Here is a 12003-nt window from a genome sequence, read left to right as displayed (position 1 = left end):
ATTTTTGCAGCCCAGCCCTGCCATTTATCAGCTGCATTTCCTGGAGCAATTTACTTCTTTCTGTGTCTCAGTTTCCTCATCTGTAAAACTGTGGAATAGTAGTACCTTCTTCTGAGAGTGGGTAGAAGGAGTAAATGAGTCAATACTTGTAAATTGCTTAGCACAGAGTTTGCCACGAAGTAAATGCTATGTAATTAGTTGTTAAAATTAAAAAAATTAACCTGGGCATAAATCAGAAGGGGAAAGCAATTGCCAAATCTGTTGCTATCCCAAATTTTATATTCCTTAATTCGGTGAACCACATGTTGATTCGTTGTAATTAATATTACTGTGAATAGCCAAATGACAAGTCTGCCTTTCCTACCTATAGGAACTTTAAGTAGAAATAGAGTTGTCCTACAACTCTGCATGTAAATATTGTTAACCCATTTTATAGATGAAGACTCCTGATGCTCAGAGAGGTGAAGTGACTTGCTCAAGGTCACACAGCTGGTAAGTGGCAGAGTCAAGAATCAAATCCAGTTCAATCCAGCAGCAAGGCCTATGCTGTTAATCACTCTGCCTCCCATTTAATCAGTGACACCCAAACTCCTGCTGATACTGGCTCCTGGAGGGCCAGGCTTTGGGAGAGAAGGTCTTTCCCAGGGTCTGTGGACCCAGAGGGACAGATCACATAGAATGAGAACCCTCTGGCCCCTCCCCTAGCCCTAATCAGGGCCTGGCAGCTCGGGGAAAAAACCTGCATCTCCAAAAACCATGAATGATGGGCTCTGCCTGCCTTAAAGGGGAGGCATTGGGTTCCTGCATTCTGAGCCAGAAGGAACAGAAATGGCTCCATGTCCAATGGCTCCATGTCAGACACAGCTGCAGGACTAAAACTGCAGGACACTCTTCAGAAGGTGCTAGAAAATTTAACATGACTTGCTGTTGATTTCCCAGTTTGTTTCTTATAAAAGAAGTTTCTGGAGGGCTGTATTTCTCACTCTACACAGTTTCAGCCACAAGCTAAAATATTGTTCAACATACAGAAGAGAGAATGGACTTTGAAGTTAATGTGAGGCAGGTCCATGAGGTCCCCTGCCTGGGTCAGGAGATTTGGGCTCAGCCACTATCTATCTTGCTGTGTGACCTCAGGAAAATCCTGTCCTCAGTGTCTCCTGAGCAATGGGCAGCAGCCAGGGGTTGAATCCAGCCTGCAGATGATTTTTTGTTGTTGTCTTTGAAAAAAAATTTAAAATTAGGAAAATTACATAGACAAGTGCAGATTTCTGAATTTTCTTAAAAATGGGAATACCTGGCTCTGGGACCCCATGCTCCCACAAGGTGAGCTGTTGTTGGCATCAAGTGTGACTGTTTCCTGACACAATGAGATGGCACCTGGATCCTTAATGAATCAGCCTGGGACCTTCCACTACTAGGTGCTGATTATTTTAGTACTTTTAGTTATATATTCTGTTACTTGCAGGCAAAATGCTCCTTCCTGGTGCAAAAGGCAACTGAGGCGATGTGACTTGCTTATAGCCAACTCACTGTTATCTGCCAGTGGTGGCTTCATGGTAAGACCCTGGTTTCCATGGTTTTAATATCTATCATAACACTGTGTCCCCAGGTGACTCTGCTGGGGCCACGTCCAACTCAGCCTGGGAGACATCCTCAGGGGTGGCCTCCAGGCCAGTGCCCAAACCACAACCAACTAAAAAATCTCCCCAATACTAAAACTAGCCCCTAAAACCTTCTCTCTGTGGCCTTGAGGAAACATGTTTTTTGGGGTCACTATGACATAAAGAAAATATAAAGTGCTTCATTGGGAGCCTCCAATCATAGGTTTTGAGGGCTTAGAAGGCTCAGCACAGGCCATTTGGAAAGATGGCCTGTCTTCATAGAAGAAGACGATTGTCTTTTGTATCCTAAGCCCATGTCAGACCAGCCAGGCCATTCAACCCAGAAGGACCTTGTTCCCCAAATACCTCTTCTGTGAGCCCCTTGGTGCCAAGAATGCCACATGAGCAGGTCATGCCTGTGGTGTAAGGTTTTGCCCTCTGCCAAAACAAATTGCTCTACTTTCCCAGGAATGAACTTCAGATCACTTAGTCAAGGGGCAGGCTTGGTCAGGGAGCCCTGCTAGTTGTGGACCCAGGTCTTTTGTCAGGAAGCTGGGAGGTTTCAGTTGGGTGTGTAATGGAGACACAGAAGCATGTTTGTCAGTTTGAGTCTGGCATAAAGGAAAGGGCGATGACCCTTCCATGTGGTTTCAGGATGCTTGCATGGAAACTAGAGGGGGACAGGCCCTGTATAACATAGGGCAGGACCTTCCAACACTCACAAGATCAGACGGTGAATGTCCACAGATATCAGCAAGTATTCACTAGCCCTGGTGTGCAGGAGGCAATAGGGGGTGGTGGGGACTGTGGGGGCTTGCAGAGTGGCCACCACTAAGCTCAGGATAGCCTGAGCTTCTAAATTTTTAAGAGAAGTTGGAAATCCAGGTTTTTCCATGACATCTCCCAATTTAGGGGATGGGGTAAGTAATTACAGTTTAAAACAGTAGGCAAGATAATGTAGTAAACACAAAATTAAACATGTGGTCACAGAATTAGCCTGCAGACCTCCCAGTTTGGAGGCTCTGATTCAGAGTTTCAATGGTTAGAAGTGTTGCAGGCCAAGTAATCAGGAAGCAGCTCCACAAACCATATGTAGTTCCCTTCCTTCCACTGATGACATCTGAGAACACCAGACAGTACAATTAACTCTCTGGTTGTGAGGTGTGTGCACACAGTGGTGAAGTTTCTCCATCTCACCCTTGTACCATTTGTTCCTGTATCCTGAGACTCTGAAGCCCACCTGTGCCTTCCCCCTGCTCTCTCTGTGTTCTGAGCACTGGGCATTATAGGGACAGACAAGAATCAGAGGCTGCTCTCTAGTGTAGTCTGCCATGATTTAGCCCTGGTGGAAAATTCCACCAGCTCCTCTTTGGTAGCATTTTGCATGCAGCGACAGCACAGCAGCCACAGGCATCCTTCCATAAAGCCCTGTTCTTCCTTGACAAGGATGCACCCTCTCGGTCACCCTCATCAATTTCTGCCAGCTTTGCACTGACCAGGAAAGAAAGGCCAGCCTCTGTAAATGGTCCCCAGGGGGTGTTTTACTAAACTTCTCTGGCCTCAGCTCAAAGAGATTCCTGATGGCTGGGAAGTTGTGGGGGTGGCTGTTAGAGTTACTCCCAGGTCTTCCTGCTGGCTTCCTTGAGACATGGGCAGGAGTGGAGGACCCCTTGGAGCCACCCAAATCAGTGCTCTGGGCTTCAAAACTTGCACAAGTGTTCAGAGACACAAACTATACCACTTAGCAACTGGGTGACTTACCACAGCTCCAGCCTCTAAGAAGGGTTTAAAAGTTCCCTGCCTGCTGATCCCATGGGGGGCAGGATATGGATGAGTCTGGTGTGGAAGTGCTGTTCTAGTCTAAAGCCTAATTCCTCTTCCTGTGGACCATGAGGGCTCTCCTGGCATCAGTTCCATCACTCTTGCCAACACAGTGACAAGTTGCTTTGCTCACACAAACACTCCCTGCCTCTGAGTGCCAGGGACCTGAAGATAAGAATGTCAGGTGACAGCAGGGGAGCCTGGGCCCCCTGGGAAAATGCACAGGTATGGTCTTGAAGGGCTGCCTCATGCCCACATCACCTTTCTGGGCTGGAGAAGGCTAGGAAATGAGCTCACTCAGGCAGAGGAGCTAAGTACCTAAGACCCTGGGGAGATTAGGAATAACTTCTAAAAACAGAGATTGTTCTAAGAAACAGCTAGTTCATTGCCTCCCTGATTTAAACTGCTCAGGAGACTTCTACCTCCAGCCAAGATGGAGTAACAAAGACCAATTAACCCTCATACCTGCAAATAATTAAAAAATGGGCAAAACACACAAAACAATAATCTGTTTGGACATCAGATGATGATGATAAGTGATAACAGAGATGGGATAAGAGGTGAGCCCAGTGACTGTCTCAACTTAATTGCCTTAGGAGCATTCCTGGCCACTGCTCAGGGGTGGAAACCCAAGGGAAACCTAGTGAACTCCTCCAGTTGAGGGGATAGAACTGAGAGTCCAGGACAGATAACTAGAGAGATGAGAGCAATGAAGAGAGAGATTTCTGGGGGTCAGCAGAGGGTCTGTGTGTGAAGAAACTACCTAAGACTAGGAAAAAAGCCACCCAAAAGAATTCAAGGAACAAACCCTGGCACTCAGACAGGGCTGGGAGTAGTGCCTGTTGCCACTGGTCAGACAGGCAAACCTCAGGATTCGTGGGACACTGAATCAAGTATTCACAAGGGTCTTGCCTGAGTAGAGGGGAATAATGAGCCCTACACTGAGCACTGCTCTGGTCCCATCTAACAAATATTGAAAGCCAGACCCAAAAGGATCAACCTGCTTCTAAGTACCTTAACTGCATCTCAGACAAAGGTTAAGAATATTGTTAGGGATGCAAGATATCTAGTGCCCAGCAAAGTAAAATGCAGTGTCTGGAGTTCAATTAAAAAATGATCAAACATGCAAAGAAGAAGGTAATTACAATCATAATGAGAACATTGATCAATCAAAACTGATCCTGAATTGACCAGATGTTAGAATGAGCAGATAAGGACACAGCAACAGTTATTATAACTGGATTCCATATATTCCAAAAGTTAAGGAGAGATGGGGAAGATATAAAAAAGATAGGTTGAACTTTTAGTAATGAAAAACACTACAATGTGTAAAATTTAAAAAAAAATAGAAACACTGGATGAGATCAACACCAGACAGTGTGGAAGAAAAGATTAGTGAACTTGAAGACAGCAACAGAAACTAAAATGAAACACAATGAGAAGAGAAAATAAAAAGCTGAACAGAGCATTGGTGAGCTGTGGGACAATGTTAAGTGGCCTCACATATGTTCAGCTGTAGTCTTCACAGGAGAGAAGAAAGGGAAGAGTACAGAGAAAAATATTTTAAAAAGTAATGGCTGAAAAATTTCCAACATTTAATGAAAACTATAAACACACACACCCAGGAAGCCCAAAGAATCCCAAGCACAAGAAATGTAAAGAATACTATACCAAAGTTCATCAAAATAAAATTTCTCAAAATAAGGGATAAAGAGAAAACATTAAAAACCACCAGAATAAGAGACACATTACACAAAGAAAGATAATGATGACAGAGTTCTCATCTTGGTGAGCAAAGTGAGAAGACAGTGGAGCAACATCTTTAAAACACAGAAAGAAAAAAAAAACCCTGTCAACTATCAGAAAACATATCTTTCAAACAAAGGCAAATAAAGACATTTCAGACACACAAAATCTGAAAGAGTTCATTGCCAGCAGAGTCTGACTCTAGGAAATGTCAGTGGAAGTCGTTCAGACAGAAGGAAAATGATACCAAATGGGAATATAGGTCCTCACAAGGAATGAAGAGCACTGGAAATGGTAAATACATAGGCAAATATAGAAGATTAAAAAATTATTCAAAATGTACGTGGTCAAGCAGACACAATGAAGAGACAGAGATTGTCAGATTAGACTAAAAAAACACAACTCTATGCTGGTTACAAGAAATGCACTTCAACATAAAGATAAATATGTTCAAAGCAAAAAGATGAAAAAGAGGTATTCATGCTAACACTAGTCAAAAGTTGGAGTGGCTATATTAGTATCAGACAAAGTGGATTTCAGAGCAAAGAATATTAGCAGGGAAAAAGAAGGCCATTTCACAATGATAAAGGTGTTGTTCATCAAGAGGACAAAACAATGCTAAATGTTTAAGCTCCAAAAAGATAGTTTAAGATATATGAAGCCAAAACTGATGGAAATGCAAGGAGACATAGGCAAGTCCACAATCATAGTCAGAGATTTCAATACCGCCCCTGCCCCTGATAATTAATAGAACAAGGGACAGAAACAGGAGAAAACTTTTGCAACCTTAGGCCAAGATCTAGGCAAATATTTCTTAGATACACCAACAAAAGCACTATCCATGAAAGAACAAAATTGATAAATTAGACCTCATCAAAACTTAAAACTTCTGTTCTTTGAAAGATACTGCTACAAAAATAAAAAATTAAGTCATGGACTCAGAGAAAATATTTGCAAACTATATATACCTGCTCATGGACTTGTATGCAGAAGATATACACAACTCTCAAAATTAAATAATAAGAAAACAGCCCAATACAAAATGGGGGAAAGAATTGAGCAGACACGTCACCAAAGAAGATGTATGGATGGTAAATAAGTATTTGGAGGCAGTGTCAACATCATTAGTCATGAGAGAAATGCAAATTAAAGTCACAGTGAGATACCACTACCCAGTATTCGAATAACTAGTATTCGAAGACTGCCAACACCAAGTGCTAGTGAGGCTGTGATACACCTGGAGCTCTCATAAACTGTGGGTAGGAATGTACGATAGTACCACTACTTTGGAAAATAGTTTAGCAGTTTCTTGAAAGTTTATTATATACTTATAGTATGAGCTAGTTATTCTACTCTTAAATATTTGCCCAAGAGAATGAAAACATATGTCCACACAGAGATTTGTACACAAATGTTCATAGCATGCTTATTTGTAATACTCTCAAGGTAGAAGCAATTCAATGGCCCATCTGCAGGTGAATAAACTATGGTATATTCCAAATGGAATACTATTCCATTGGGATCAAAAGAAATAAAGTATTAATATGTGGTATAACATATCCATGGAGGATATGAATATTAAAAATAATTACTTGTACATTGAGTGAATGAAGTGAGCTGCCCCCCCTAAAAAAAAGAAAAGCAGAAAATGTATGATTCAATTTATATAAACTCCTAAAAAGTGTAAATTAACTTATGGTGACAGAAAGCGGATCATAGTTCGTTGGGAAGGGGGGACCAGGAGGTGGTAGGAGGGAAGGGGTGATAAAGAGACAAGGGGAAACCTTTGGGGGTGATGTATATGTTCATTATTAATGTTGGTGATAGTTTCATTGGTATATACACATGACAAAACTTAAACAAAACGAACATTTCTTTGGGTTATCTGCATAGCTCTTAAGGTGAAGACCAAATTCCTATCAGACTTTACAAGACCCTGGGAGGGCAATTTGTCACTTACTGCCCTCTCCAGCCTTACCATGGCTGCTCCCTGTGCCACCCTCACCCCAGCCTCCCTCACCTCCCCACCCAACCTCAAATGCCAGCCTCCAGCTTCACTCAACTTCTACTTCCTCAAGGTAGCATATTCAGTCTTATCTCCAGGCTTTTGTATCTGCTGTTACCTCTACTAGGTACACCTTCCCACTTCCAAATTCACCCAGATAATTCCTGCTAATCCTTCAGTTTTGGAAATCCCCATTAGGTAACCCTCCTGGACTAGACCCTCAAGTTTATCAATCTATATTAAAATAACCTGTCATTTGATCTTTCATATCAGGTTCTCAATCAGTACCTGTTGATTAAAATAACCTCAGCCCCATGCCCCCACCTCCCAGATGATGCACCCCATAAGGGCAGGGAGCAAGTCTGGACAGATTATCTTGGAATCCCCAGCACCAAGCCCATACATAGAGAATCTTCCCGACCCTATTCTAAGTATGCAGCAAAGATTAACCCATTTAATCTTCACAGCATGTTTCCAAGGTAGAAACTATTATTCTTTTTCCAGATGAGAAAATTGCAGTTCTAGAGGCTGAGTAACTTGCTTAAGTTCACATAGCCAGAATGTGGTGCAGCCAGCACTCAAACCAGGTGGACTAGCTCTTAATGACAGTCCTGTGCTGCCTATGAAATAAGTAAATGAGAATTGCAGAAGCTTTAAATATTAGACATCAGAGTAGTTTTGGAGTCATCAAATTCAACCTCTTGATATGCCTTGTGGTTCTAGGGGAGGGGCCTGTCCCCCTGTCATGCTGGATTGGGCACCAGGGACAACTAATCATTTCATCACACCACCCTGGCTATTGGTTAGTAGTTATCACAGGACCCAAGCTTGGCTGATTGAGCTCAACAAAACCTAATTTCAAAACTATTGCTAGAGTGACAGGGTAAAGGGCTCTTGCTTTCTTCTGGGGTCTCTGAGGTGGTGTGACATAAGCTTAGAGCTGCTGTGGGCCACCTTTAAATATCATGGGGAGATGCAGGAAAAAAATCAGAGCTTACAGGTAGAGGCAGATAAATTGATGGGAACAGAGTTGGTGCCCCCTGGATCTAGCCTTGCCTGAAGCTGTACAACTTTACGTGTGAGAACCTTATACTCCTTTAAAAATTTTTACAATAGTCAAAATTGAACTCATGCAACTTACAACAAAAATGATCAAAGACAAGACAGGGTACTACTAACATAAATTAATGCCACGGGTCACTGAACATTGTAATAGAGGCCACAAGAACCTCAAAATTTCAGAGCTGGAAGGGATCTTAGGATTCTAAGTGTGTATTATGCTAATCACTATACCTGCTACAATATCAGGGCCATTTGACTCAAGAAGGGTGTTTTCTAAACCAGTGTTAAGCCCTGCACCCCCATTTTCTCCTCACACCCCCTGGGAGACACACTGGTAGTGCTCAATGATGGCTGTTCAGAGTCTACTTCAATCACACGAAGGGAGTGCCCGGGAGATGCTGCTGTGCCATCCGTGTTTCACAGATGAGAAGCTATACTAATGGAGGAGCTGGCAGAAACCCACATTTCACATCCTCTTCTCAATGACCTTCCAGATAGAAAGGATGAGTGAAGGGGCAGCTTCAGGGCCAGAGGCCAAGAGAGAAACTTTGGAAACAACCTCTGACTATTGTGTTTGTCACCAACGCCTACTTGGGAATAAATGAGGACAGAGAAGCATCATTTTCTCATCCAGATATATATCTTGGGGGTAAAGAGGATGGTCCTCATCTTGCTTACATGGCAGTAGAAGGAATTTGTCCAAAGCCATACATCCAGGACCTACAAGACCAGTACACCTTCTAACACACCCAGATAAAAAAAGTGAGAGCTAGAAATTAACATGATAATAGGAGTAAACAGTAAAAAGATTATTGAGCATTCACCTTGGGGTAGCCACTGAGGTGGATCTTTCAGATATGGTGTATAATTTTGTCCTTGCCACACACTAAGCAGAATTTGCACGGATGGGTCAAATGAGAGACTTCAATGCAGGTAATATTTACAAGCTGTGGTCCCCAGGAAGGATGCTAAGGCAGCCAAAGGCTAGCAGTTGGGTACAATGTTGCTACCTTGCCTAGGCCTAAAGGGACAAGTAGAAGGAAAGGTGTCACTGGAGCCCAGTGATGGCTGGAGACGTGGTGGAAGCCTAGAAGCAGAGAGGGACTAAGGTAGAAATTCTACTTCCCTTTTCTTCTCTGACCCTCCCATCTCCTACTGGTGCCTCCCACTGGCTGAGCCCAAGCAAAGCTGGAGGACAGAGGAGCTCAGGAGTATAATCTCTGGGGGTCAACCTCCCACATCACAGAGCACAGGGGAGAGTGGATCTGTGTAGAAGGACTTGCTGTGAAGGTGGAGAATGATTTGACCATTATGCCAGAGGTTGGGACAGAAGAACTCAGGTGGCCCAAGGGGAGAAGACAGTATAGCAGCTCCTCTGAGAATTTCCTTCTGTCTTCTCTGTCAAGGAGAATCATCCTCAGGCTGCAAACTCTGAAGAGAGGGCATGGGAGTTGGTAAGGGCATGGTGTTGGCCTGGAAACACTTGGTTTCTCTAGGGCTCATCCTGGGGAATTGTGACATGATCTCCCAGTGGCTGTCTGGGGTCTGAGGAACTGTGGGAAGGCCAGAAGGCAGGAGAGGCCAGAGGCTGCAGGAAGATAGCAGTGACCTTCCTGGAGATTCCTGGGGGGCTCAGCAATGGAGGGTGAGAGCTTATCACCAAGAAAGAAGGGGTATAAGGCCTAGATGTCCTCAGCTTGCCCGACCCCCAGTCCCTGCCTGAAATATCCTGTCTTCCACTGTTTCTTCCAGGGCTCTCTGAACAGAGAAACAAGAACAGTGTGGGGGCTTGGTGTCTTCTGATGCTTTTGAGGAAATGTTGTGGAGAGAAGGACCAGGTCATAATACAACAGAGGGATTCAGTGTTTGGATGACCAAATGAATTTGGAAGTGTCAACCACATGTTTCTGTTCTCCCACTTCAACCTGCTGATCAGTGACCTGGATAAGAATGTTAATGGCTTCCTGACCAAGAGTGTGTGTATGTGACCCACAAGGAAGGGAGGAACGGGGAACCCGTGGGGTGAAAATCAACCTCACAGTCTCAACTGAATTCAGGGCAACTAACAACCTTGGGACCACAAGTGAACAAAAGGAAACACACAGAAATGGAGCAGGATCCACTACAAGAGGGGTACAAGTGAAAGATGAGACAACATTGTTTTTGCAGACAATTGTTAGCTTTAGTCAAAGCTGGAATACTGCAGCCAAGAAAGTGAATCTCATGTTGTTGCACTTGTTGACTAGGAAGGCAGTGTCCTGACCTGGGATTGCAAACTCAGGCCCTCTAGGGGCCAAGTAGATGGTGAGTCAGAAAGGATGCTTGGGGACCACAGCAAGCACACAGGCACAGTGCCTGGCCTGTATAAAACTCAGCAGAGACCTGTGCTCACATATCATCAAAATAATCCATGTCTTTGCTTAAAGAACACAAGATTTTTCATGACACAGGAGGCCCACTCCTCTGAAAATTATCATGGCAGATATGCATAGAGATTTAACTAAAAAGAGATACAGCATGAAATAATGCCTGAGGCCAATCTGTTTTGAGTACTTGCCATGGTGAGCTGGGTGTTTCACACATGTGACTGCAGAGGATCCCTGCAGCACCAGGGTTAGAGAGGGAAGCGGCTCTGGTCCCCCCTGCTCCCCACACCACCTGTGTATGAAGGGGGCCTGGTAATGTGTGTGGTCACCTGTGCCAAGATCTTTCTCTCTAATGCAATTTTCCTTTAATAGGAACCACAGATCCTTAGAGAAATGGCTGACTGCAGGGCTGGGTTCAAAGTGAGCCAGGAGGAACATCTTGTTACGCCAGAAGGTTAAGGAGGTAGTTAACCTCCCACACATACAAAACAAGGAAGGAGGCCTGTCACAAGGCATGAATGTCAGCTTGCAGGGGCTCCCACTGGCCAATTCTGAGATGATTTGAGCACCAAAATAATTAAATACAGTCATGAATTATAAGGCACTGAGGGGAAAACAGTAATTTGGGAATTCACATAGAAAAAAATGATAAATCAATGAATCATGGGAGGAATGGGTCATGGCTCTCTTGCTTAGAGAGCCATGACCTGCCTGGTCAACACAGTGACAGTGCTGGAGTTGCAAAGCCAGCATTTGGAAACCATCATAGTAAAAATGTATCAGGCAAGCGCTATCAATGGATACTAAGTCTAGAGCAAAGGGTGGAGGAGCTGGATAATTACATGGTCTTTGAGTGTCTCCCACAGGTTGGAAATAAAATAGTAAGGATACAGTAGAGGAATCAAATGACATGTTGCCAGCTAATCAAAATTAATGTCTCCAGTGTGGAGCTCATGGGCATCATGTACCTCTAGGCTTGATGTCCTAGGAAGGACAACATTGACTACCAGGGGTGCCCAACCTTTTGGTGTCTTTGGGCCACACTGGAAGAAGAAGAGTTGTGTTGGGCCACACATTAAATACACAAACACGAACAAAAACTGATGAGAAAAAAATGGTTCTGTGTAAATTTATGATTTTGTGTTGGGCCACATCCATAGACATCCTGGGTCACATGTGGTCATGCATGCCACAGATTGGACACCCCTGGCTAGGCAGTACTCTGCCTGAAAAGGCATAACTGGAAGCTAATCATGAGGAAGTTTCAGACAAACCCCATGTGAGGAACATTCTATAGAAAAATGAAGGCACTGTATTCTTTGAAAATTTTCAGTATGATAAAAGTCAAAGGAAGGTTGGGTAAATGTTCCAAACTAAAGAAAGCTAAGGAGATATAAAAACC

The 12003-nt window shown here is 43.7% G+C and overlaps 1 protein-coding gene across 2 annotated transcripts in view; it reads right to left on the bottom strand.

Annotated features, from left to right (window-relative positions):
* The window catches only part of ATP2B2 (ATPase plasma membrane Ca2+ transporting 2), a 377186-nt gene that overhangs the window by 313286 nt on the left and 51897 nt on the right, over positions 1-12003 (bottom strand). The window lies entirely within an intron of this gene.

This window comes from Phyllostomus hastatus, unplaced genomic scaffold (assembly GCF_019186645.2).
Source record: "Phyllostomus hastatus isolate PE091 unplaced genomic scaffold, TTU_PhHast_1.1 phas_contig_16, whole genome shotgun sequence".
Classification (NCBI taxonomy): domain Eukaryota; kingdom Metazoa; phylum Chordata; class Mammalia; order Chiroptera; family Phyllostomidae; genus Phyllostomus; species Phyllostomus hastatus.
This window is presented reverse-complemented; position numbering and strand designations above follow the sequence as displayed.